This window comes from Aquarana catesbeiana, linkage group LG04 (assembly GCF_042186555.1).
Source record: "Aquarana catesbeiana isolate 2022-GZ linkage group LG04, ASM4218655v1, whole genome shotgun sequence".
Lineage (NCBI taxonomy): Eukaryota > Metazoa > Chordata > Amphibia > Anura > Ranidae > Aquarana > Aquarana catesbeiana.
In genome coordinates this window covers 371,640,885-371,667,751 of record NC_133327.1, presented here as the reverse complement: position 1 = coordinate 371,667,751, position 26,867 = coordinate 371,640,885, and positions in this window count along the sequence as shown.

The following is a 26,867-nucleotide window of genomic DNA, read 5'->3' as shown; positions in this document are numbered from 1 at the left end:
GGTCTTCGCCGCATGTATCAGATTAATAACTCGGATGGTGTTGTCCCTTGGTTGTCGTAGCGGCACAAAGCCTGCCTGGTCTCAGTGAATCAGACTCGGTACGTGGGGGAGCAGTCTATTGGCCAGGATCTTGGCAAAGAGTTTAAGGTCCGAATTCAGAAGTGCAATTGGGCGGTAGCTCCCACAAAGTAGCGGATCTTTACCCTCTTTCGGAATGAGGGAGATATAGGCCCTTAGGGTGTCTATTGGGAATAAGTTCCCCTCCGTAAGGGTGTTAAGAGCGGAGACCAAAGGCTTCGACAGTATGTCAAAAAAAGTTTTGTAGTACACTGGGGTTAGACCGTCAGGGCCAGGGGCCTTTTTTGGTTTTGAAGAGGCCAGTGCCATTCCCAGTTCTTCAACAGTCAAGGGTTCTTCCAGCTCTTCCCTTACATCATCTGGTAGTGATGGCATGCCTGATGCAGCTATGTAAGATTGGGGGGTATGTCTGCCCTCCAGAGGGGAGCCCATAGATTGCGGTCTGTCTAAATTATAGAGGCCTGTATAGAAGGAGCGGAATTCCTCTGCCATGTCCGAAGAGGTATTTAGCTTCTGTCCCGTAGATGACTGTATGTGAGGGATATATGTTTTCGTGCGAGGGCCCTGTAGAGCTCTGGCCAGAAGTGACCCGGGTTTGTTTGAGAACTCAAACATAGTACGACGTGCCCATGCTAGTTTCTGTTTGGTCTTATGAAATAAAAGTGTATAAAGTTCCTCACGGGCCTTCTGTAGATCCCGGAAGGTTGCGCGGGCAAGGCTAGCCTTATGTATACTCTCTAGCTTGCGAATTAATGCAAGGAGTTCCTCCGTGCGTTTCAGTCTATCCCGCTTGAGACGGGCTCCTATTTTGATCAATGCACCTCTCACAACCGTCTTGTGGGCTTCCCAGACCACAAGGGGGTTGGGGACTGACCCCTCGTTGACGGAAAAGTACTCCCGCAGTGCATTCAGTATCTCTGAACGGGTTTCCTACGATTGAAGCAATGCCTCATTCAGACGCCAGGATGGGGGAGACCGAGTCATTGGCCCCAACTGGAGGGTCAGGTGGATTGGTGCATGATCAGAGAAAGATATGACATCTATGGACGTAGAGACCACCTTGTCAAGATCTTTATGTGACAACAGCAGATAGTCTAGCCGCGAGTAGGTGTGATGCACCTGAGAGTAAAATGTATAGTCTCTGTCTTGGTTGTGGAGCAACCGCCAAGGGTCAACTAGTTGTAGGGTATGGAGGTCAGCCTTGAGGCGCCTCAGGCGGGAGTAAGCCAGGTGTGAGGCTCCACGTGAGACGTCCAAGGTCGGATCCATGGCAAAATTAAGGTCTCCGCCAAAAATAAGCATCCCCTCTGAGAACTCCAGGAGCTCAGAGAGGAGCCTACGTAAAAACTGATGGTGGTTCACATTGGGGAAGTAGACATTTGCGAAAGTGACCCGCACATCGGACACCCTTCCCTTTAGGAGAAGAAAGCGACCCTGCTCGTCTGCCCGCTGTGCCTCAAACACCCACGGAACCGACCTGGCCAACATGATGCTGACCCCCTTCGATTTGGAGATCGGAGAGACACTATGGTATGCCACAGGAAAGGCCCCGTTAGTCAGCCTAGGCACAGAATCTGCACGGAAGTGCATCTCCTGCAGAAAAGCAACATGTGTTTTGCCCCTGCGCAGGTCAGCTAGAAGCTGCGAGCGCTTCTCCGGTATATTAAGGCCACGCACGTTTAGAGAGGTGATCTTAAGGTGACCCATTGTATCTTCTGGCAGGGAAATGGATGTCAATATGCGCGTGGGAGAGTCCCAAAAATAGAACGCCCTACAGGCAGAGGTCAAGGATATGAGAGGATAGACCAGGGGGGAGAGAATAGTGAAGTGGAAAAAGAGGAGGGGGGGAGGGATGTGGTAAGGGGAGTGAACGGTTTCTGTCATAGACTAACTATGCGCCCCTGATGCACACTTAAAGTGTCCACACAGGAGTCCGCCCTAATGTGGGGGTGGAAAGTGCGTTGAGATCTACTCTAAAATAAGTAGAGTTTAGGCAGTGATCTGAGTAAACAGAATAGGTGGAGATGTGGGGGTATAACGCCTCTGAGAATCATAGTGTTTCTAATATGAGAACCAACACAACTGAACATAACCTTTGGTGATTGGTACCTGCAGCAGAGCTGCCAAGCACCCTCCGCCGTGACCATTCGATGATGGTGTCCCCAGGAGGCTCATGGACGTCAGAACGAACCCCATTACCAGTGCAATCGATAAATATTACCGGTAGGATCCATGCCGACGCCTCACGGCAAGGCCTGCGGCACCAGAACCAAGGGTCTTTAACCTTCGCACCAGGAAGTACTGAGGCGAGTCATGAAGGGCGAGGTCAATACCAAGAGTGCAAATGAAAAACAGTAAAATAATAAAATAATGTAATAAAACGGCATAGATGGCACAACAAAACATAACATACAAAGCATGTCACCTACGATTGCCACATCCCTGGGATTGTTACCCGCTATGGCACTACGCCTCCCTCCCCTTCCTAATGCGTAGCTACTTGCATATCCATCAGAAAAATGCTAAAGGGAGTGGAGGGTCTTAGAGGTACCCCAGGTGGCTAGCAAAGTTTCCATTAAATAGGGAAAACAAAAAAAAAAAAAGGGAGAAAAGATAAGCAGACCGGGCCCTCAGGACTCTTATCCGAGATTGGAGAGTCAGCATTTCCAGGAGATGATGAAGTTTAGCAGAAGCATCTTGAGGTGCCAGGGCTTAAGGCCCGTTCACTGATCTCTCCACTGCATCCGCCTCCCCCATCGGCCACCAACAGTGAACCCGTATGGAAGAAGCGGCGTGCAAGACAGGGCTATTACGAGTCTGAATTGACCCAGCACCTCACTGAGCAGGCTATCAAATGTTAGTTGACATCCCGTAGTTCCCAAATAGGGTTCCCAGGTACATCCAGGGGTCAGGAAACCTTAGAGTGTACTGAGTAGGGTGGTCAACTCGGTCCCAGGAAGTCGCCCATCAAAGCGGTTTCACAGACCTCTTGCAAGGGAAGATCTAATGTTCTTGAAATACCCAGGGAAGTAATGTAGCGTGAGTGATCATCATGTCTTAGCAGTCCTTGGGCTGAGATGAGAGGTTAAGCTTCGGAGGACCTCGGGTGAGGTCTAACAGTCTCTCGACTGGTGGCTCGTGAGCGCGGTCTACGGACACGTTGCGGCCTGGGCAGAGGTGGGCCCAGGGCCTCCAGGGACAACAGGTAGTCAAACCAGTTGGGAACACTCACAGCAGGCTTGGCTAGGAAGCTGAACAAGTCTGAGAGTTGGTCTGGTGAGCGTAAGTAGAATTCTGCTCCATGCCTCCGCACAATTAGATGGAAGGGGTGACCCCAGCGATACGTCGCCTCCGCCGCACGGATTACCTCCAACAGTGGTCTCAGAAGGCCCCTCATTGCTCTTGTTTGCCTGGAGATGTCCAGGTAAATCCGGATTAATGCACCGTCAAAGTCGATTGGGCCGCGTTCCCAGACCAGGCGCAGGATTTCCTCTTTTATAGTGAAAAAATGCACCCTACACAGGACATCTCGTGGGAGGTCTATGGCATCGGGATCCTGGGATGCTGCGGGGGGTGCCCTAGGTCTTGGAATATGGTGAACCCTGTCCAGCTCCAGCTCCGCAGCCGGCGGTTTTCCGAGAATCTGGTTCAGGATAGCCACCACTGTTGCGCTGAGGTCTGAGCCCATGGTGGCTTCAGGGATGCCGCGGAGGCACAAATTGTTGCGTCTGCTCCTGTTCTCGCCGTCATCCAGCTTTAGTTGTATATCCACAAGATGGCGGCGAAAGCCACGCTGCTCCTGTTCCATGGCGGCAATGCGAGCATCGGAGGTGGATGTAGAGGACTCCAACACAGTGACCCTCTCTTCTACTGTATCCACCTGTTGGCGCAAGTCATGTAATTCTCTGGAGAGTGCATTAACTATGGATGCTGCCATCTCCTGCAGATCCTGTCTTGTGGGCAGACCGGACACAATGTCTCTGAGAGAGCCCTCCACGTTGCTGCCTGTCTCCCTTATATGGCCGCAGCTAGATTGGGTGTCTGTAATTGGGATCACAGGGGATAGTATAGGGGAGGCTGACCTGTCATCTGGAGCTGCTCGGTCTCTTCCTGCATTAGGTCCCGGCTGAGTGCTTTTCTTAGATGAGGCGGCGGCGCTCGTCGGAGGCACACGAGGCGGCGCCATCTTGGCCGAGGCAGCGGGGGAAGAAGCAGCGTGTTGCCTGAGGAAATAGTGGGTGATTTCCGAACCCTTCTGAGCCCCCAAGTCCAGCGGGTGCTTGCGGTCCCCTGACATGAATTCCGGCTCTCACTGACAAAGTTTACTGTGCGTTCTCAGGGCTTCCCCACACAGAGCTCCGAGGTGTGCATCCTCACTCTGCCATCGCTCAGCCACGCCCCCCCGCTTGTCCTTTTTTAAGGCAGCTGGCCGTGTTGAGCCGCAACATGCCGAAGACTTGGTAGAGTGGATGAGTAATCCATCCTCATCCTCCTCATCCTCTCTCACCCAGGCTCAGTGTACTTTGTCTGGCAAAGCAGCTGCCAACGCGGCCTCTTCCCTCGGCTCAATGGCATCAGTCACTCCTTCCCTAGCTCCACCATTTCCTCCTGAGGAGTCCCCCGAACTGTTTGACCACAGTGTTGGGTACATGCTCCAGGAGGATGCCCGGCATTTTGAAGGCTCCGATGATGGTACCCAGCTAGAGGAAGGCAGTAACGTGAGCCCAGAGAGAGGGGGTGCCCAAGAAGGACCGCAATCTGGCAGTTATGTTCCCCCAGCTGCAGCATACTGCCAGGTTTGCTCCAGTGATGAGGAGGGAGGGGATGATGAGGAAGTCACTGACTCCACGTGGGTGCCTGATAGGAGAGAGGAGGAGGAGGCACATCACATTAGCACTTTTGAACGTTTGAGTCCCATAGACTTTAACGGGGTTCTAAAGTTCGCGTGAACTTTTGGTCCGTTTGCAGGTTCTGATGTGAACCGAACCGGGAGTGTTCGGCTCATCCCTAATTACCAACAATAACATTGTGTGTGTGCAGCAGACCCACAGCACAACATAATAGTTAGCTGAAGAAGAGATTGTCACCTTGTGTATCATATAAGTTGCACTATTGAAGAAAATGTCCAAAAATAAAAGGCCATTTGAGAACTTAGGAGACAGATAAGAAACACAAACAGAAATTCAAATGAAATATGAGTTTAGTTTTTCAAAAAAAATGTATTAACCACTTACCGACCAGCCGCCGCACTGCAGTAGAATGGCCCGTGGCCACTAGGGGCGCGCCCCCTGCTTGCCCGTGGAGCCGATGCTAGTGCCCGGCTGTCGTGATCACCGCTGGGCTCCCGCAACCGCTCTGGGCACAGTTTCCAGTTCTCTGAGGGGAGAAGTGACAGATCGTCTGTTCATACAGAGTATGAACAGCGATCTATCTCTTCCCCTACACAGTCCACTCCCCCCTTCAGTTAGAACACACACTAGGGAACACAATTAAAACCTTGATCGCCCCCTAGTGTTAACCCCTTCCCTGCCAGTAACATTTTTACAGTAAGCAATGCACTTTTATAGCACTGATCGCTGTAAAAATGCCAATGGTCCCAAAAATGTTTCAAAATTGTCTGACGTGTCTGCCATAATGTCGCAGTCCCGATAAAAATCGCAGATTGCTGCCATTACTAGTAAAAAAAATGAATAATAAAAATGCCATAAAACTATCCCCTATTTTGTAGACGCTGTAATTTTTGCGCAAACCAATCAATATACGCTTATTGCAATTTTTTAACCAAAAATATGTAGAAGAATACATATCGGCCTAAACTGAGAAAAAAAATTTTTATTATAGCAAAAAGTAATAAATATTGCCTTTTTTTGAAAATTGTCACTATTTTTTTGTTTATAGCGCAAAAAAATAAAAACCGCAGAGGTGATCAAATACCACCAAAAGAAAGTTCTATTTGTGGGAAAAAAAGGACATCAATTTTGTTTGGGTGCAACGTCGCATGACCTCGCAATTGTCAGTTAAATCGATGCAGTGCCAAATCGCAAAAAGTGCTCTGGTCAGGAAGGGGGTAAAATCTTCCGGGGCTGAAGCTGTTAAACAGATTCCAGATTTCTTGTACATCAATTGCCCCCCTACCCACAAAGTACTCAATATAGTTTTGCCATTCTTCGCGGGCGCTTTGGGGGGCAAGCCAGGATGGCCACTTTCAAGTGCCGTCATTGTTTTTTGATCTGGTGAAAAGTCAGCCTCAGTCACAACTGAGGCCAGATAGCTGGCTGCATTCTTCCGAAGGAAATTGTGAAGAATGCAGCAGCTCAAGATAATGTGATTAAGTTTGTATTCGGCCATGTTGATGGCCGTAAGGAAAAGCAGGTAATTAAAAACCCTCTGCTCCGGGGTCAGGGTCCTCATGGGGAACGGCCTCATCAGATGTTCCCCCAGCGCAAAGGCCTCATCCGCCACAAAAACGAACTTGAGGCCCGCAACGTTATCCATTGGAGGTGGAAACCCCAAGGTGCCATTTTGGAGACGCTGGTAAAACTCCGCCTGGGCGATCACTCCTCCATCAGACATAGAAATCCCCTAGGGGTGGGACTTTGAAGGCACTACCATACCAAAAATTGTGTAATAATGTATAAAGTTATAATGATGTAAGTATTGCTATATACGTTTGTTTAATATGTATAATATGTCAGGACCTATTGATTAATCATTGTGTATTTAAATTTCATAGACAATGTACTTCCTTGAAAATCCCTCATGAAGGAGACTACGGTTCATCTCTGAAACGTCGTTCAGTTTAGGATTTTGTGTCATGTCTTTTCCGCCAAACGTTTGTACATCATAATGCATCCATTTGTATTTGTTTATTCTTTATTCATTACGTGTCTGTTTGTTTATATATAGTAAACTTTATACATTTTTACACAATTTTTGTTATGGTAGTGCCTTCAAAGTCCCACCCCTAGGGGGTTTCTCTATTTCCTTGTTTATGTGGGATGTGGCACACCTTTATTGTTAGCAGCCTGGTTTGGATATTCCGGTTTCATTCCTCCATCAGACATACGGCCATTCTTCCCTACGTCCAGATATAAGAATTTATGAGTCGCTGTCACCACCGCCAATATCACAATACTACTGAACCCCTTATAATTGAAGTAGTATGACCCCGAGTTGGGTGGTGGGACGATCCGGACGTGTTTCCCATCGATCGCACCACCGCAATTGAGAAAGTCCCACTGCTGGTGGAATTGGGAGGCCACAGTCTGCCATTTCTGTGGGTTGGAAGGAAACTGTGGATTCAAACAAGAAAAAAAAAAACACTACTTTTGTTTACACACACAGATCCCGTTTCTCGCTCTGTCACGAGCGATCGCGGGTTTGCGCGCGCCTCATACAGCGTCTTAAAAAGCCGACGTACAGCTATGACAGGTCGCCCAGGGGAGCCATCTTGCCACAGTATAACTGCGGCCGCTGGTTGGGAACCGGTTAATCGCAAAGCATACATATAGTTTATACTATAAAAAAAATTGCCCTGCGCCGCTAAAGTGTTCGGGTTGAAGAAAAGGTGTCAACCCTACTCACCACCTGTCAAATGCTGTCTGTAGAGTGATCCGAATGTGAATTGCATAAGCCTGAACACTGCCTGCAGAGTTCAACATATGTTGAAGCTTTGCCATCCCCTCTAATGACTTCTATTGTAACATTCCTTAAATGTGTCTACAGGTGCGTTTAACCAATTCAGCCCCGGAAGGATTTACCCCCTTAATGACCAGGCCATTTTTTGCCATATGGCACTGCGTCACTTTAACTGACAATTGCGCAGTCGTGCAACGTTTTACCCAAACAAAATTGATGTCCTTTCTTTAGAACTTTCTTTTGGTGGTATTTGATCACCTCTGCGGTTTTTACTTTTTGCTATAATAAATATCCAAACAAAAAATAAAAAAATTCATCAGTTTAGGCCAATATGTATTCTGCTACATATTTTTTTTTTTTTACCAAAATTCACAATAAGCGTATATTGGTTGGTTTGCGCAAAAGTTATAGCATCTACAAAATAAGGGATAGATTTATGGAGTTTTTATTATTATTATTTTTTTTTAACTAGTAATGGCGGTGATCGGCGATTTTTAGCAGGGCTATGTCATTGCGGCGGACAGATCGGACACTTTTTTGGTATAAAAATGCACTGATTACTGTATAAATGTCACTGGCAGGGAAGGGGTTAACACTAGGTGGCGATCAAGGGGTTAAAATTGTTCCCTGGGAAGGTGTTTATAACTGTGGGGGGAGTGGACTGACAGGGAGTATAGAGAGATCGCTGTTCCTGATCACTAGGATCTCTCTCTACTCCCCTGACAGAATGGGGATGTGTTTGTTTACATTGACAGATCCCTGTTCTGGCTCTCTGTGGAGCGATTGCGGGTGGCTGACAGACATCATGGCCGCCGACCACGCGCTATATCTATTACACGAACCTTCATACGGCAATAGGGGTGAACGAACTGTCCGATCAGGTCTGCCTGGGAAGAACAGACAGGCAAAGGTAATTGGACCTTTCATGTGAAAAAGGCCTAAGATGTGGCTGTGAAGTGTTGCATGCTCATAGCATAGAGGATATTTGAAGAGGGTTGCTTGACGTAACTCAAACGTATTTACAACGCATATTAGAGCCATCGTTTTTTTTTAAGGTCCTGTTCACACATACTACAATGACCTGCATTTTACCACACAGGAAAAATGCATTTTACTGCAAGGAGACATAGGAAACAATTGTTTTCTATGTGTCCTGTTCAGACCACAATGCTGGTGTTATGTGCTGTGTGTTAAAATACTACATGAATGCATCTTAGCACAGTGCATGTAAATGCACATCAACATAGTTGCCAACAGTTCGATCTTCCCGGGACAATCCTGATTTTGGGACCCTTGTCCCGATCAGAAGCTGTCCCGAATTGGGATTTTGCCCAGGGAAATCGGGAATGTTTGCATTTTAATTTTTTGGGTAGCTGGCTTCAGCAAAATGGCCGCCGGCGCCGCCACTACATCGTTCCCCCTTGTGTTCAGTGGAGGGAGGAAGGGGGCTTGATCTGTGCAGCCAATAAATCAGCTTCTCTCTTCACACTGAAGCCAGGGTTAGCTGCACGGATTGGCCCCTCCCCTCTCCACTGAACACACGGCGCCGGCAGCCGCTCATGCCATGTATGATGTTCCTTCTGCTGTAATGGACATGCTGGGGGCGTTATGGGAAGGGAGGGTCTGCACTGAGGGGGGTCTGCACTGAGGGGGGTCTGCACTGAGGGGGGTCTGCACTGAGGGGGTCTGCACTGATGGAGGTGGGTCTGCACTGATGGAGGGGGGTCTGCACTGAGGGGGTCTATACTGATAGATGGGGGGACCGCACTGAGGGGGGTCTGTATTGAGGGAGAGGGGTCTGTACTGAGGGGGTCTATACTGATGAGGGGGGTCTACACTGAGTGGGTCTAAACTTAGGGAGGGGGTCTGTACTTAGGGAGGGGGTCTGTACTGAGGGAGGAGGATCTATACTGCTGGATGGGCGGTCTGTACTTAGTGGGGGGGGTCTTCCCTCACTCTTCTGCTTCTCCTAATCGCTGGAGATATTTCCCCAAACCCTGGGCCCACTTTATTTAACTGTGCCCAACACACCCATCACCATCACCCTACACCCTCTGGCAGTAGTCGCAATCTACACAATCTAGTCTCCATTCCTCTTCTTGCCAACACCAGCCTCACTCTCTCCTGCGCCCTCTGGAACGCCCGCTCTGTCTGCAACAAACTCACTGCTGTTCATGACCTCTTTGTCACTAATTCCTTTAATCTACTTGCTCTCACAGAAACCTGGCTCCACGAATATGACACCCCTTCTCCTGCTTCCCTCTCCCAGGGTGGCCTTCACTGGACTCACTCCCCCAGGCCTAATGGACGCAAGGGAGGTGGAGTGGGATTCCTCCTATCCCCCCAGAGCACCTTCCAGGTTATTCACCCTCCTCCCTCTTTTTCACTCTCATCATTCGAAGCCCACTGTATACGTCTATTCTCTCCCACTTCCCTAAGAATTGCTGTGATCTACCGGCCCCCTGGACCATTATCGACTTTCCTTGATGAGTTTTCTGCCTGGCTACCCTACTTTCTCTCTTCGGAAATTCCCACAATCCTTCTCGGTGATTTCAACATCCCTGCTAATACAAACATTCCTGCTACTTCTAAACTTCTTAGTCTAACCTCTTCATTTGACCTGAAGCAATGGGTACAGGCTTCTACTCACTCTGATGGCAACACTCTTGACCTTGTATTCTCTTACCTATGCACTCCATGCAACTTCTCAAACAATCCTTTTCCTCTCTCCGACCACCACCTTATTAGTTTCTCTCTCCCCCTGTCTTCCACCACCTTTCCCTCCAATCGCCTAACCGTCACCCGTAGAAACTTTCGCAACTTCAACTCCTCTCTCCTCTACTCTGCTACCGACCACCTCTATGACAAAATCTCCCCCCTGTCCTGCCCCAACCAAGCCATATCCATCTACAATAAATCTCTGTCCTCCACCCTGGACAAGCTCGCTCCCCTTACTACACGCAGAATCAGGCCTCGACCCCTACAACCCTGGCAAACAGATGACACTAAAATTCTCAAAAAACGTAGTCGCGCTCTTGAGCGTCTGTGGCACAAGACTAAGTCTCTCAAAGACTTCAACCAATACAAATCTGCCCTCCAAAAATACTATTCTTTCCTCCACACTGCCAAGCAAACCTATTTTACAACTCTTATTAATACCTTCTCATCCAATCCCCGTAAACTCTTCTCTACCTTCAACTCTCTACTTTGTCCTCCACCGCCTCCCCCCACTGATTTACTCACTGCCCAGGAAATCGCTAATCACTTCAAAAACAAGATTGATACAATCCGTGATGAAATCTTCACTCTACAGGTATCTCCCCCAGCTAAGACCCCATGTCAACAGATACAACTGACACTACCTCTATTCAAATCTACTACTCCAGACGAAGTTGCTAAACTCCTTTCTATCGCCCACCTAACTACCTGTCCCCTGGACCCTGTTCCCTCTCAAATGCTACGGTCACCCTCTGACCCCATCCTACACTCTCTAACCCACATCTTCAATCTCTCCCTCACCTCTGGCGTCTTCCCCGATGCTCTAAAACATGCACTGGTCACTCCCATACTCAAAAAACCATCCTTGGACCCTACCAATCTTAACAACCTACGCCCTATCTCCTTGCTCCCCTTTTCCTCTAAACTCCTTGAACGCCTGGTTTACAACCAACTGAGTGACCACCTCATTAAAAACAACCTTCTTGATCCCCTTCAATCTGGATTTCGCCCTCAACACTCCACAGAAACTGCTCTTTTAAAACTCACAAATGACCTACTAACTGCAAAAACCAACGGACACTATTCTGTACTCCTACTTCTGGATCTTTCAGCTGCCTTTGACACGGTTGACCACCCCCTCCTCCTCAAAAAACTTCACTCCATCGGTCTCCGTGACTGTGCTCTTCAGTGGCTCTCATCCTACCTATCCCAACGCACCTTCAGTGTCACTTACAATTCTACTTCCTCCACTCCTCTTCCCTTCTCTGTCGGGGTCCCCCAAGGTTCTGTTCTTGGACCTCTTTTATTTTCAATCTACACCTCTTCCCTGGGTCAGCTGATAGCCTCTCATGGCTTTCAATATCATTTCTATGCTGATGACACACAAATCTATCTCTCCACCCCTCAACTCACTCCATCAGTCTCCTCACGCATCACTAACTTACTAACCGACATATCTGTATGGATGTCACACCACTTCCTCAAACTCAACTTGTCCAAAACCGGGCTTATAATATTTCCTCCCCCACGTGCCTCTTCCCCTGACTTCTCTGTGAAGAGCAATGGCAAAACCATCCACCCGTCCCCACATGTCAGGGTGCTAGGTGTTATCCTAGATTCTGAACTCTCCTTTCAGCCCCACATCCAATCACTTTCCAAAGCTTGCCGCCTCAACCTCCGCAACATCTCTAAACTACGTCCCTTTCTAACCAGTGAAACTACAAAGCTCCTGATTCACTCCCTGGTTATCTCTCGCCTCGACTACTGCAACTCCCTCCTCATTGGCTTACCTTTAAATAGACTATCCCCCCTTCAGTCCATCATGAATGCTGCTGCCAGACTCATCCACCTTACAAACCGATCAGTGTCTGCTACCCCTCTCTGCCAATCCCTCCATTGGCTGCCACTCGCCCAACGAATTAAATTCAAAATACTAACAATAAGTTACAAAGCCATCCACAACTGTGCCCCCAGCTACATCACTAACCTAGTCTCAAAATACCAACCTAAACGCCATCTCCGTTCCTCCCAAGATCTCCTGCTCTCTAGCTCCCTCATCACCTCCTCCCATATCCGCCTCCAGGACTTCTCCCGAGCCTCGCCCATCCTCTGGAATTCCCTACCCCAATCTGTCAGACTGTCTCCAAATGTATCCACTTTTAGGCGATCCCTGAAGACTTTCCTCTTCAGAGAAGCCTATCCTGCCTCCATCTAACAACTGCATTATTTTCTCCATTAGCTCATCCCCCACAGCTATTACCCTTTTGTATAACTTGACCCTCCCTCCTAGATTGTAAGCTCTAACGAGCAGGGCCCTCTGATTCCTCCTGTATTGAATTGTATTGTACTTGTACTGTCTGCCCTAATGTTGTTGTAAAGCGCTGCGTAAACTGTCGGCGCTATATAAATCCTGTATAATAATAATAATAATAATTTACTGAGGGAGGGGGGTCTGTACAGAAGGGGGACCATAGTTGGTGGAGGGGGGGTGACACCAATTTTTTTCCGCACCAGGTGACACCAGCTGTAGTGACGCCACTGGCTCTTGTCTCTGCAGCAATTTAACTTTAATGTACAGGAGAGGGGTTAACTATATATAGGGGGGGAGAACTATATACAGGAGGAGGGGGGGTTACGTATATACAGGAAGGGGGTTAGCTATATACAGGAGGAGGGGGGTTAACTATATACAGGAAGGGAAGGGTTAACTATATACAGGAGGGGGAGGGTTAACTATATACAGGAGAGGGGTTAACTATATACAGGAGGGGGGGTTAACTATATATAGGAGGGGGAGGGTTAACTATGTACAGGAGAGGGGAGGGTTAACTATATACAGAAGGGGGGTTAACTATATAAAGGAGGGGGGTTAACTATTTACAGGAGGGGGGTTAACTATGTACGGGGGGGAACTATGTACAGGGGGGATACTATGTATGGGGGGTAACTATGTACAGGGGGGGTAACTATGTACAGGGGGGTAACTATGTACAGGGGGGTAACTAGGGGGAGAGGGGAAACTATGTACAGGGGGAGGGGGTAACTATGTACAGGGGGGTAACTATGGCTCTGCCTGGGACACTGATTTAAGGACTGAGGCTGGAAACACTGGTGTAAAGACTGACTGTGCTGGGGGCACCTGATGCAAGGAGGGACTCTGCCGGGGGCACCTGATACGAGGACGGACTCTGCTGGGGACACCTGATACGTGGACAGACTGTGCTGGGGACACCTGATGCAAGGACAAACTCTGCAGGGGGCACCTGATGCAAGAACGGACTCGGCTGGGGGCACCTGATGCAACAGCGGACTCTGCTGGGGGCATCTGATGCAAGGACGGACTCTGCTGGGGACACCTGATGCAAGGACGGACTCTGTTGGGGACACCTGATGCAAGGACAGACTCTGCTGGGGACACCTGATGCAAGGACGGACTCTGCTGGGGGCACCTGATGCAAGGACGGACTCTGCTGGGGACCCCTGATGCAAGGACAGACTCTGCTGGGGACACCTGATGCAAGGACAGACTCTGCTGGGGGCACCTGATGCAAGGAAGGACTCTGCTGGTGGCAGGCGACGTGGTTAGTGACACGCTCAGGGATCCCACTGATTCGGCATTATGGTGAGTTGAATGATTTCATTTTATATTACAATGTAAAAATAGAAATAATGCGCTTCAATCATCCTGACACCATAACAATCATAGTGCCGGGATGATTGAAGCGCTAACACCAGGTGTTTGGAGTATCTTTATCTGCTGATTGTTAAACTTTCTAGAATACACATATTTCTATTGTTGTGTAGGATCTGGGGCTGCTGTCCCTTCATTCCTCTCTCCCCCTTTTCCCTCTCCATCCCTCATTCATCTCAGACTCTAACCACACCCCTTTGAGCCACGCCCATTTAAGCCATGCCCACTATTTGACTTAAACCACGCCCATTTTTCGCCGCAGCGTGAGAAGTTTTCTTTTTTATTATTTTTTGCTATGCCACATCTACAAATGTATGCCCCGCCCCCTAATTATTATATGGCTCCGCCTACAGCCAAAAAAGTGTCCCACAAATTTTTTATGCAATGTTGGCAACTATGCATCAACGCAATGCACACCTAGTAACTAGTTGCCAACCGCCCACAGTACATGTCGTCATCCGCGCCGCTACCAGTCTGCTTTGATCGTCGGATCCCTATGCAATCACAATGTCAACAAAGCTGTTATGAATTCATTAATAACAGCTGTGTTTCCTATGCTGTGAATGGCCCACAGCTATCAAATGGTACCTGGGCCAATAAGAGCACCCTGTACCATGTGATTACCTTTAACCAATCACAGCTGTCATGAATGTAACCCATTCACGACAGTTGAAAACTTTGCTGTTAGTGTGATCTTCATTGTAACAGCAAAGTGTAAAAAAAAAACTTTGCTCACTCCCCAGAGTAGTACAATGTTACTAACTAGTCTGATGAAAGTATGTAAAAAAAAAAAAAAAAGGAAAAAATTAAAAATGTTAAAAAATTGTTTTAACATTTTTACATACTGTCACCAGTTAGTGTCCCTGATCACCGCCACATCAGTCATATGACGACGTTGTACTGGTGAGAGTATGACAAAAAAAAAAAAAAAAGTTCTGAAAAAAAATATTGTTTTTTGTACTATCCGTGAAAGCTTTCAGGGTGTACCCCCTTCTTCAAAGTCCAAGCAGTACTAATACACACAGTTTTAGCAGAATGTTAAACACAAATTTTGTGTATTAGTACTGCTTGGACCTTGAAGAAGGGAGTACACCCAGAAAGCTTGTCCTAAAAACATGTATGTTAGTGCAAATAAAAAAAATAAAATAAAAAAATAAAAAGTTTCATGGTCAGTACTAGAGATGCACTGAAATTTCAGCGGCCGAAAATGAGGTTTTTGGCATTTTGCTTGTAGAGAAAAAGGTGCTGATAATGGCGCTGAAAACGCATGCGATTTTGCTGTGCTTATGGTGTGTTTTTCATAGGTCATGGGACTCAAAAACCCCATAAAAACATAATGTGGGTGTGTTATTGATGCGTTCTTGCTGCATTTTCAATGCATTTCAACGAGCGAGGTGCGTTTTTTGAAGGGATGCATTTTTTTTTAGCTTTTCTTGCGCTAAAGGTGCCAAATCCCGATAATGGCCGACAAATTCATATTCATTTATATTACTCATGATATTAATTAAAAAGTCGAATAGAATACAATTATACAGCGGGTAAAATAAGTATTGAACACATCACAATTTTTCTAGGTAAATATATTTCTGTAGGTGCTATTGACATGAAATTTCACCAAATGTCAGTAACAACCCATGCAATCCATACATACAAAGAAACCAAAACAAATAAGTTCAGAAATTAAGTTATGTGTCATAAAATGGAATGACACAGGGAAAAAGTACTGAACATGCTAAACTAAAATGTATTTAATACTTCGTACAAAATTCCTTTGTTGGTAATGACAGCTTCAAGATGCCTCCTGTATGGAGAAACTAATCGCATGCATTGCTCAGGTGTGATTTTGGCCCATTCTTCCACACAGTCTTCAAATCTTGAAGGTTCCGTGGGCCTCTTCTATGAACTCTGATCTTTAGTTCTTTCCATAGATTTTCTATTGGATTCAAGTCAAGTGATTGGCTTGGCCATCATCCTAGTGGATGGCAGCAGTTTTTATCAAGAATTTCTTGGTACATTTTTCCATTTATCCTTCCTTAATGATATACATTTTGCTAGTACCGTATGCTGAAAACAATGATGTTCCCACCTCCAAACTTCACTGTTAGTATGGGGGCATTTTTGGGGTTATGTGTAGTACCATTTGACCTCCAAACATGGTGTGTATTATGGAATCCAGAGTTCCATTTTGGTCTCATCTGACCAGATACAGTTGTGCTCATAAGTTTACATACCCTGGCAAAATGTATGATTTATTGGCCATTTTTCAGAGAATATGAATGATAACACAAAAACTTTTCTTTCACTCATGGTTAGTGTTTGGCTGAAGCCATTTATTATCTATCAACTCTGTTTACTCTTTTTAAATCATAATCACAACAGAAACTACCCAAATGACCCTGATCAAAAGTTTACATACGCAAGTTCTTAATATCATGTATTGCCCCCTTTAACATCAATGACAGCTTGAAGTCTTTTGTGGTATTTGTGGATGAGGCTCTTTATCTTCTCAGATGGTAAAGCTGCCCAATCATAAATTCTGCCATGGTATGTAAACTTATGAGCACAACTGTATATTCTCCCAGTATTTTACAGGCTTGTCTAAATGTTGTGCGGCAAACTTTAAACAAGCTTCCACATGCTTTTTCTATAGCAATGGAGTCAGCGTGCCATGCAGGCCATGGTGGTTGAGGGCATTACTTATTGTTTTCTTTGAAACAATTGTACCTGCTAATTCCAGGTCTTTCTGAAGCTCTCCACAAGTGGTCCTTGGCACTTGGACAACTCTTATGATAATTCTTTTCACTACTCTGTCAGAAATCTTGCGAGGAGCACCTGGTCGTGGCCGGTTTATGGTGAAATTATGTTCTTTCCACTTCTAGATTATGGCCCCAAAAGTGCTCATTAGAACATTCAGAAATCTTTCTGTAACCGATACCATCAGTATGTTTTGCAACAATAAGGTTGCAAAGGTCTTGAGAGAGCTCTTTGCTTTTACCCATCATGAGTTGTTTCTTGTGTGACACCTTGGTAATGAGACACCTTTTTATAGGCCATCAGTTGAGACTGAACCAGCTGATATTAAATTTGCACTGACAAGGGGCAGGATTTCTTTCTAAGTACTGGAAGATTTCAGCTGGTATCTTGGCTTTCCGTGCCTTTTTGCACCTCCCTTTCTGCATGTGTTCAATACTTTTTCCCTGTGTCATTCCATTTTATGACACAACTTAAGTTCTGAACTTATTTGTTTTGGTTTTCTTTGTATGTATGGATTGCATGGGTTGTTACCGACGTGATGAAAATTTCATGTCAATAACACCTTTAGAAATAAATTTACCTAGAAAAATTATGATGTGTTCAATACCTATTTTACCCGCTGTATATAAAAAATATATTTTTTTAAAAAAAAACTCATTTTCGATCAAGTGCATCCTGAATTTTCGGTTTCAGCACCAAAATTTCCATTCGGTGCACCTCTAGTTAGTACTCCCAACTGTTTCTGCCACAAGTGCACTAATACAGCTACAATCACCTCTTTCATTCTCAAAATTTTCAGTCTTTTTTTCATTTATATCGCAAAAAAAAAAAACTCAGTGGTGATCAAATACCACCAAAAAGAAAACTCTATTTGTGTGGAAAAAAAATGATGTAATTTGTGTACAGTATTGCATGACCGAGCAATTGCCAGTTAAAGTAGCACAGTGCTGAAAAGAAAAAAATGGCCTGCTCATGAAAGGGGGTAAAACCTTCCAGAGTTGAAGTGCTTAACCACGTCAGTACCAGGCACTTAGACACCTTCCTGCCCAAGCCAATTTTCAGCTTTCAGCGCTGTTACAATTTGAATGACAATTGCGCGGTCATGCTACACTGTACCCAAACTAATTTTTTTATCACTTTGTTCCCACAAATAGAGCTTTCTTTTGGTGGAATTTGATCACCTCTGCAATCTTTATTTTTTGCACAACAAATAAAAAAAGACAGAAAATTAAAAAAAAACAAGTTTTTCTTTGTTTCTGTTAATTTTTTTTGTAAATAAGTACGTTTTAGTCTTCAATGATGAGCACTAATATGGCTGCACTGACAGGCACTGATGAGGACAGATGAGTGTCCTTATATGAGAAGTCAGTAGCTACAGTATTTGTTTTTTTCCCCAGACTGGAGCTCCTCTTTAACCATTTGCCGACCACGATATAGCCAAATGATGGTTACAGTGTGGTCGCCAAGTTCTGGAAGGGCGTGATATGTTGTGCTCCCAGAACCACGACCCCCCATCCAGTACGCTCTGTGATCGCAGATTGGTGCAAAGAACCAATCACAGCCGATCTTTACCATGTGATCAGCTGTGTCCAATCAAAACTGATCACGATGTAAACACACTTGCCAGTTATCAGCATTCCTTTCCTCATGCTGCCACAGCCTGAGGAGAGAGCCAGTAACAGCCTAGTGTGAAACGGGACATCTGCACTGATCATCAGTGCAGCCCCAACAGTGTCCATCAGTGTCGCCTTTCAGTGCTCATCAGTGCAGCTCATCAGCGCACATAAGTGAAGGAGAAAAAGTACCTGTTTGCAAAATTTTATAACAGAAACTAAAAAAAAATGTCTTCATTCGTTTAGCAAAAAAAACCCAAATTCGGTAGTGATTAAATACCACCAAAAAAAAGCTCTATTTCTTTATCGTACATCATGGGACACAGAGCACCATAATAATGACTAATTGGGTTATACGCTACCTTTAGGTGATTGGACACTGGCAACAAATAGAAAGACGGTTCCTCCCATATAACTCCTCCTATACAGGAAATACCTCAGTTTTTTCACCAGTGTCTTGAAGGTGATGGTCATGGCTGTTGAAGCGCTTCAAAATTCTTCAAATAAATGTCCCAGTGAGGATGTTATAATCGGATCCATTCGGATGGCATAAGAAAGCTAAAGTGGGTGGTACCCGAGCCTCGGTTCAAGAGCGAGGTTTTGCTTGTAATGTGTCCTATATGGTGCTGGACCCTTGTTAAGTTGGTATTCCTGGTCATAACTTGCCCAAGGTAAACCAGAAGGGTGCCCTACAGGTCCAAGGGTGTGGACCCCAAAGAATGGGGGACCCGGTCCTTGAAGGTCCACTGAGGCGCTACCCGCCGTGATGGGGGAAGATTGGGCCTGGTAAAACAGGCCCTGCTGCTTGGGACGGTGAGTACTCCCTTTGGGAATTTTTTTATACATATTCCCTCTGTTAACCTTATGCTTGTGTCTGGAAAGTTACAGATGACCGGTATGGTGCGCACTTATGGCGGGAGTGCGCAGGTTGTGCGCTGCTGCTGTGCGTGTCACAGATGCGCCGGGTGCGCCTGGACACGGCAGGTGCGCCGTGCAGCGTACATGCCGCTGGTCGTGCGGGCACGCGCATGTGCTCAGTCCACTGCCAGGTTAGGCTTTATAAGGAGCTGGAGCTCCTGGCGTGTGCTGGGACAGCACAGAGCGATACTTGGGCACGTGAGTCTGGATGTTTTTGGAAACAGTTGCGACAGGTTAAACGCTGTTACAGCTTGTGGGGAGTACTTTTTTTCCTCGTATGTAAGCAATGTCTTCCAGAAAACGAGGTACAGGGAGCAGGGCAGGCACAGGGGTAAGAGTAACTCCATTGAAAACAGGAGACCAGCCCATGCTGATGCAGCCTCAGTCTCCCCTGAAAGACCTGCGGCATCTGGCCTGGCTGAGCCATTGCATTTGTCAGGCATAATGGCCACTACCAATATTCCTGCCTCGGCTTATGTTACTAAGGATGATTTGGCATCTGCATTAGCTGGCCTAGAAGGCAAAATAGCTGGCATGATTGCTTCTGTAACACAGGGAGGGAAGAAGCGTAATAGATCTCCAACCTGAGCCCGGGCCAAGTGGAGAATCACAAGAGCACCAGGACTCTTATAGCCAGATGGGTCCAGGTGATCTGGGGCCAGAGTGGGCAGAGGATTTGGTGGAGGTGGCCATAAAGGACCGGGAGGAAGGAGAGGCTGAAGAATCCTCAGCTGAGGACTCAGGTTCAGAGGAGCCAATTTCAGCCTCCCATTCCCAGAAATTGTTTATCCGATCTCTGACTGAGATGGTACGAGTTGGGTTTAAGTTACCCCCCGGTTCAGGAGTCTGGACTCTCCTGTTCTACTTTGGGATCCTTGCGACCTCAGCAAGGTTCCCAAGTGTTCCCTTTGCATCCATTATTGGAGCAGGTGGTTTACGCAGACTGGGATCATCCTGACAGGATATACTTACCTCCAAAGAGGTTTTCTATCTTATATCCTATGGAGGAAAAGTTCAGGAAGAGATGGGGTACACCTTTGGTGGATGCCGCCATTTCTTCAGTGAATAAGAATTTAACCTGCCCGGTGGATAATGCCCAGGTATTTAAGGATCCGGCTGATAAAAAGCTAGAGTCCTTATTAAAAGCCTCTTTTGCGGTGGCTGGTGCAACAGTTCAGCCAGCAGTTGCAGCTATTGGGATTTGCCAATCCCTAAAGGACCGTTGTAAAAGGTTAATAAAAAACCTGCCTTGTCAGGAGGAACCTACCGAGGAATTGTCGGAGCTTCCTCATGCTCTCTGTTATGCAGTGGATGCATATGCGCAGGGTTTTGTGGCTAAAGAACTGGTCTGCTGAGACGCCATGCAAGAGGCTACTTGCAGCTTTTCCTTTCCATGGAGAACGCTTGTTTGGTGAAGATCTGGATAAATATATCCAAAAGATCTCTGAAGGAAAAAGTGCCCTTCTCCCTACTAAAAAGAGAGGTAAGCAACCCTCTTATAAAATTCCCAATGCTCCAGGACCTAGTGCTTCTTCCCCCAAGCGGTATCGACGGCCTCAGCCGTCTGGTTTTAAAAAGCCTCAGGGTCAGAGGAAGCCCTGGAATCAAAAGCCAGCCAAGTTCAACTCCAAGTCAAACTTGTGAAGGGACACCCCCGCTCTCACGGGTGGGGGGCAGGCTTTGGCTGTTTTTGGATGCATGGGAAGATCTGGTCCAAGATAGATGAGTCATTTCCACTATAACACAGGGTTACAGAACAGAGTTCCGGGAAATTCCTCCAAACCGTTTTCTATACTCAAGGGTCCCATCGGATCCAGAGAAAAGGAAATGCTTATTCCTAGCTCTGCAGCGTCTGCTGAAGCAAGGGGTAATTGTCAAAGTTCCGCACGAAAAAAGATTTGAGGGGTTTTACTCAAACTTTTTTACCGTGCCGAAACCGAATGGGGAAGTAAGGCCCATTTTGGACCTCAAAGCTCTCAACCTCTTTGTAAACGTCCGGTCCTTGGACGTCGGTTCGTTCAATAATAAAATCTCTGAGAAAGGGAGATTATTTAGCGTCCATAGATATCAAGGACGCATACCTTCATGTGCCGATCTTCGGACCACATCAAAGGTTTCTGAGTTTCGCAGTAGAAGGCCGTCATTTTTAATTCGTGTCACTGTCATTCGGTTTAGCCACGGCCCCCAGGGTTTTCACAAAGACTCTGGCCCCGGTGTTGGCATCCCTAAGGTCCCAGAAGATCTCCGTGGTAGGATATCTGGATGATCTTCTCCTGAGGGATTGCTCTTGCCCCATCCTGATCCAAAACGTGTCAAAAACAGTGCGGGTTTTACAACGCCTAGGGTGGATTCTCAATGTGGACAAGTCAGCCCTTTGTCCGACCCAAGCCTTGGTGTATCTGGGTCTGGTCTTAAACACCACCCAAGAAAGGGTGTTTTTACCCCCTTAAAGATCATTTCCATAGTGGAACTTGTCCAGAAGGTGAAAAAAGAACCAAGACCTTCTATTTGGCTGTGCATGAGGTTCCTGGGCAAAATGGTGTCATCCTTCAATGCAATTTCATATGCACAGTTCCACTCCAGGGTGTTCCAGAACAGTATTCTGGAAGCCTGGGACAGATCTGCTTGAACCTTAGATCATCCTATGGTTCTGTCCCCACAGGTATAATGGAACCTCTCTTGGTGGTTAAAAACCAGCAATTTGAGAAAAGAAAAATCCTTTCCTCCAACAGCTTGGAGAGCGGTAAATACAGACGCCAGTCATCTAGGCTGGGGAGCAGTCCTGGAGGAGGCCTCTGTCCAGGAAATATGGTCCCAGGCAGAAAGGTCCCTGCCCATCAATCTATTGCAGATTCGGGCAGCTCGTCTGGCTCTGCGCTTCTGGACGTCCAGGTTACAGGGTCTCCCTGTCCAAGTCCAGTTCCGACAACTCCATGGTAGTGGCATATATCAACCACGAGGGAGGTACCAGGAGTCGGGCAGCCCAAAGAAAAGTAAATTACATATTGACTTGGGCAGAGAAGCATGTGCCGTTTCTTTCAGCAGTGTTTATACCGGGGGTGGACAACTGGCAGGCAGACTTCCTAAGTCGCCAAAAATTGTTGGCAGGGGAATGGTCCCTGCATTCTGAGGTTTTTCTACAGATCTGCCAACACTGGGGGACCCCAGATGTGGATCTACTGGCATCCAGATTCAATGCCAAGCTGGACAGGTTTGTATCCAGGACCAAGGATCCGTTTGCTGTTGGAATAGACGCATTAGTAGTTCCTTGCGATCAGTATTCTCTGATATATGCCTTCCCTCCGATCCAAATTCTGCCGCACTTACTATGTAGAATACAGGAGGAACAGAAGCCAGTGAGCCTAGTGGCCCCAGCGTGGCCTCGGAGATCCTGGTACTCAGAGATTGTGAAGTTGGCAGTGGGGGACCCATTGGTCCTTCCATGCCATCCAAAAATGTTGTCTCAAGGACCCATATTCTATCCTTCTTTACGGTTGCTGAATTTGATGGCATGGCTATTGAGACCAGAATATTGAAAGACCGTGGTATTATGGGTTCAGTCTTGTCTACTCTGATAAATGCTAGAAAGTCAGTTTCTAGAGCTATCTATTATAGAGTCTGGAAGTCATACATTTCTTGGTGTGAGAGAAGGAAGTGGAACCCTCGTAGGTATACGATTGGAAGAGTTCTGGCCTTTCTAGCAGGAGTAGACTTGAAGCTGGCTTTAGGGACAATTAAAGGACAGATTTCGGCCTTATCGTTATTTTTCCAAAGACCAATTGCATCCCATTCTTTGGTACAAACCTTTGTCAAGGGAGTAACGCACCTGAGGCCGCCGGTTAAGCCACCTTTATGTCCCTGGGACCTAAATTTGGTCCTGTCAGCCTTACAGAATCAACCGTTTGAACCTATTGGACATATTCCGTTTGTCCTATTAACCAGGAAATTGTTTTTTTTGGTGGCTATAATGTCGGCTAGAAGGGTGTCAGAATTGGCCGCCCTTTCTTGCAAGGAACCTTTTTTGATTCTTCATCAGGACAGAGTGGTCATGCGCCCTCGTCCGGATTTTTTACCAAAGGTAGTTTCCAAATATCATTTGAATCAGGATATCATTCTACCTTCCTTTTTTCCAAACCCTAAAACTTCGATGAGCTGTGTGGAACATCCCGGATGGACGAGGGGTTTTGCTTCGCATACCCGCTCTTGACGGCCGGCGTCTTGTACGCAGGTCCGCCACCATCCGTACATGACGCTGGGGGCGGAGTTTCCGGATCCGCCCTGGTTATATCCGGAAGCTATGCGCGGCTGCAGTTCACATTTGTGCTCTGATGGTTCACTGTGATGGTTACAGACCAGGGATTGCACTACAGTTGTTCAGGATCGTTCAATGCATTTAGGTAATACTGTTTTCCATCTTCTTCTTTTTTCATTTACCCTATCTCTGCAGTGCAGGAGACCCTTCCTCTTTTTACCATATTTAACACCAACTTTCAATTATCATTGATGCTAACTCTTCTCCATATAGATTTTTCGTGTTTTTCATTCTACATGGTTTTTTTTTTTTGTTGCTCCTGCTCAATCTTTTGCTTTCACTCAATTGTGATCATGATCCCTGCAACAGCTTCTACAATCATATTAATAGTATTTTCCATACATATACCATACTCATTCAGACCAACATGCAATTCCCATTGGTCTTATCCTCTCTTTTTTTGAATTTATTTCCTTGATGCTCATTCGGTTTTAATTTATCCGTTGAGACTCATGTATTTTTACACTTTTTCCTTTTTTAGATTAACACACCAACACATTTTGACCACAGACCAGATGTTTTTCTGCCAGTCCGTGTCGTGCTTCCTGGTTGTTTTGCCGGTGTGGTTCCGGTTGCAATGCCCCCTCAGCCCCCAAACCGGCACTGCTCGTGGTCGCCAGCCTGGCATCCAGTGTCATGGTGATCCAGCCCAGCCTTTTGGTGAGTATGAGGCCTTTACAGAACTGACCTCGCTCACCAACTATCTCCTCTGCCCTGATCTACTTAATGTTTCACATATACTCATTACTTCAATACCTTTGTTACAGACGAAACCCAATCTGCATCTGCCCCTGATGAGCGAGAATAGACTCGCGAAACGCGTAGGGCACCACCGATGCTACCCGCATGTCCACTCTGCTGGGCACCCGCAGTTGGCCACATCATGTGCACATACTGCTCTTATTTATGTTTGGGGATTTTTAAATATGAAATAATGTATACGTATATGTATGTATTAGTCCTGAGGTTCATCATGGACTTAGCTACTGTTTATGGATGTACAAACTGATTGTATTGCAATTGTATTTGTTTTTTACTCATGCTGTGAACTAGGCTATTATGCCGGGTAACGCACATTTATTGTTGTTCCCACTTTGTTTACACAGTTTCTGTATCAATAAATCAATCTTTACTGCAGTTTTTGTGCATGTGTGCCTATCTCTTCCACCTCATCTAAAGTCCCATTTGGCTAGCTTTGTTTTTGTTTAAAACTAGGGAGGAAAGGTCACTTCACTCGCTTGATGTGGTGAGGGCGATCAAGGTTTACTTAAAGATGTCAGCTTATTTTCGGAAGACTGACTTCCTTTTTTTTTTTTTTAACTGACAATTTTTATTATTTTTTCCACAGAAGAACAATACAGCATTATAGCATTGGGTACAGGGAGAGAAAGATCGCAATGTCACATTTCAACTTGGCACATAATCACCCAAACATTGGGCGGCGAAGCCTTTCAATATAAACAGTTAGTGAGAAAATAAAGTGGGTTTACTGGATTATAATACATCTCAAACAGTATATCCGTTAGTACCCTTTGCATAAATGTATAAATTCACAAAAAGAAAAAAGAAAGAAAAGAGTAGAGAAAGGAGGAAGAAGGGGAAGGGGACGGCCACCCATCTCCAGAACCCGGAACAAGTCGGTGGGGGATGGGTCATAAATACATAAATGACACATATCATTAGGTCGCAGGAGTCTCCAACAGAACCCAGGGTTCCCAAATACGGTTATGCTTTTCAAGAGTATCATTTAATGAGGCCGTAAGATATTCCATTCTCTTGACATCTCTGATCCTGGAATGCAGCTCAGTCAGTGAGGGGGTTTCTCTTTTTTTCCACTTTAGAGCCACCAAACAGCGTGCTGCAGTAAGCACATGGGCTAAGAGTTTTTTGGATATTTTAGAGAGGGTGGCAGGTGGAAGGCCCAAGAGAAAAGTCCTCGGATCAAGGAGCACTTCAATATCAAAGATGGTCTGGAGTAGGGATTGTACCATACCCCAGTAGGGGATGATTAGAGGGCAGGTCCAATAGACATGAAATAATGTTCCCCTATCCTTATAACATCTCCAACAGCGGAGGTCAGCCGTGGGGTATATGGAGTGGAGCAGGTCAGGGGTCTGATACCAATGAAATAGAATCTTATATTGATTCTCTTTATAAAGCGTGCATATGGAGCTTTTAGTAGCCTGGGTCCATATGGATTGCCAGGTCTTTAAGGATAAGTCTGTGCCCAATGCCTGCTCCCACTTAGCCATATATGGGTGTCGCAGCCCATCCGGTGAGATGTCAGTAACCAGTATCTGATAGGTGCGGGAAATCATGCCCTTAGGGGATGAACCCTCTAAACATAGCTTTTCAAAGTCTGTCAGGGGAGAAAATCTTAAATTCGACCTCAGTGATTGTGCGTAGTGGCGTATTTGTAGGTAACTGAAAAAGGCCTGTTTGGGGATGTCAAAAGTCTCTTGCAGTTCTTGGAAGGATCGTAGCATTCTGGTTTTAGGGTCAATTAGTTGTCCATAACGAAATATGGCCTTATCCATCCAGAAATGGGACATATGTGAGGTTAAGCTGTCAGGGATATTGGGTGTAAATAGGAATGAAGTGACTGAGGAAGATGTGGTGGAGATCGGATATTCCAATTTGGCCCGTCGCCATAGTGTACGTAAGAGAGCCATTGGTCGCTGCCAGGAGGTATATCAGAGCTCCAAAGCATGGAGTTTGGGTGTATGGGGGATAGCCACAACTTTTCTATCTGTGTCCACCTATTGTAAGCATGTAGGGTGCACCAGGAGGCTATAGGCCTTAATTGAGCTGCTAGATAATACTTAGCTATATTGGGGAACGCCAGTCCACCTTGGTTGCGTGGAGCATATAGAACCGATCTAGCAACGCGGTGTCTTTTGTAATTCCAGAAAAAGTTTATCAGGTCACTCTGAAGTTTTTTTAGGTGTGAGCACGGGATGGGAATAGGGAGCGTCTCAAAAAGATATAGAAGTCTAGGTAGTATTGTCATCTTCAAGGTTGCAAGTCTACCAAAAAGGGACAGTTTCAGAGATTTCCATTTAGTTAGGAAGGCTCTGATAGAGGCGAACATTTGGGGGAAGTTGGCCTTGTATAGAGTATCGTATGTGGGTGTAATATGTACTCC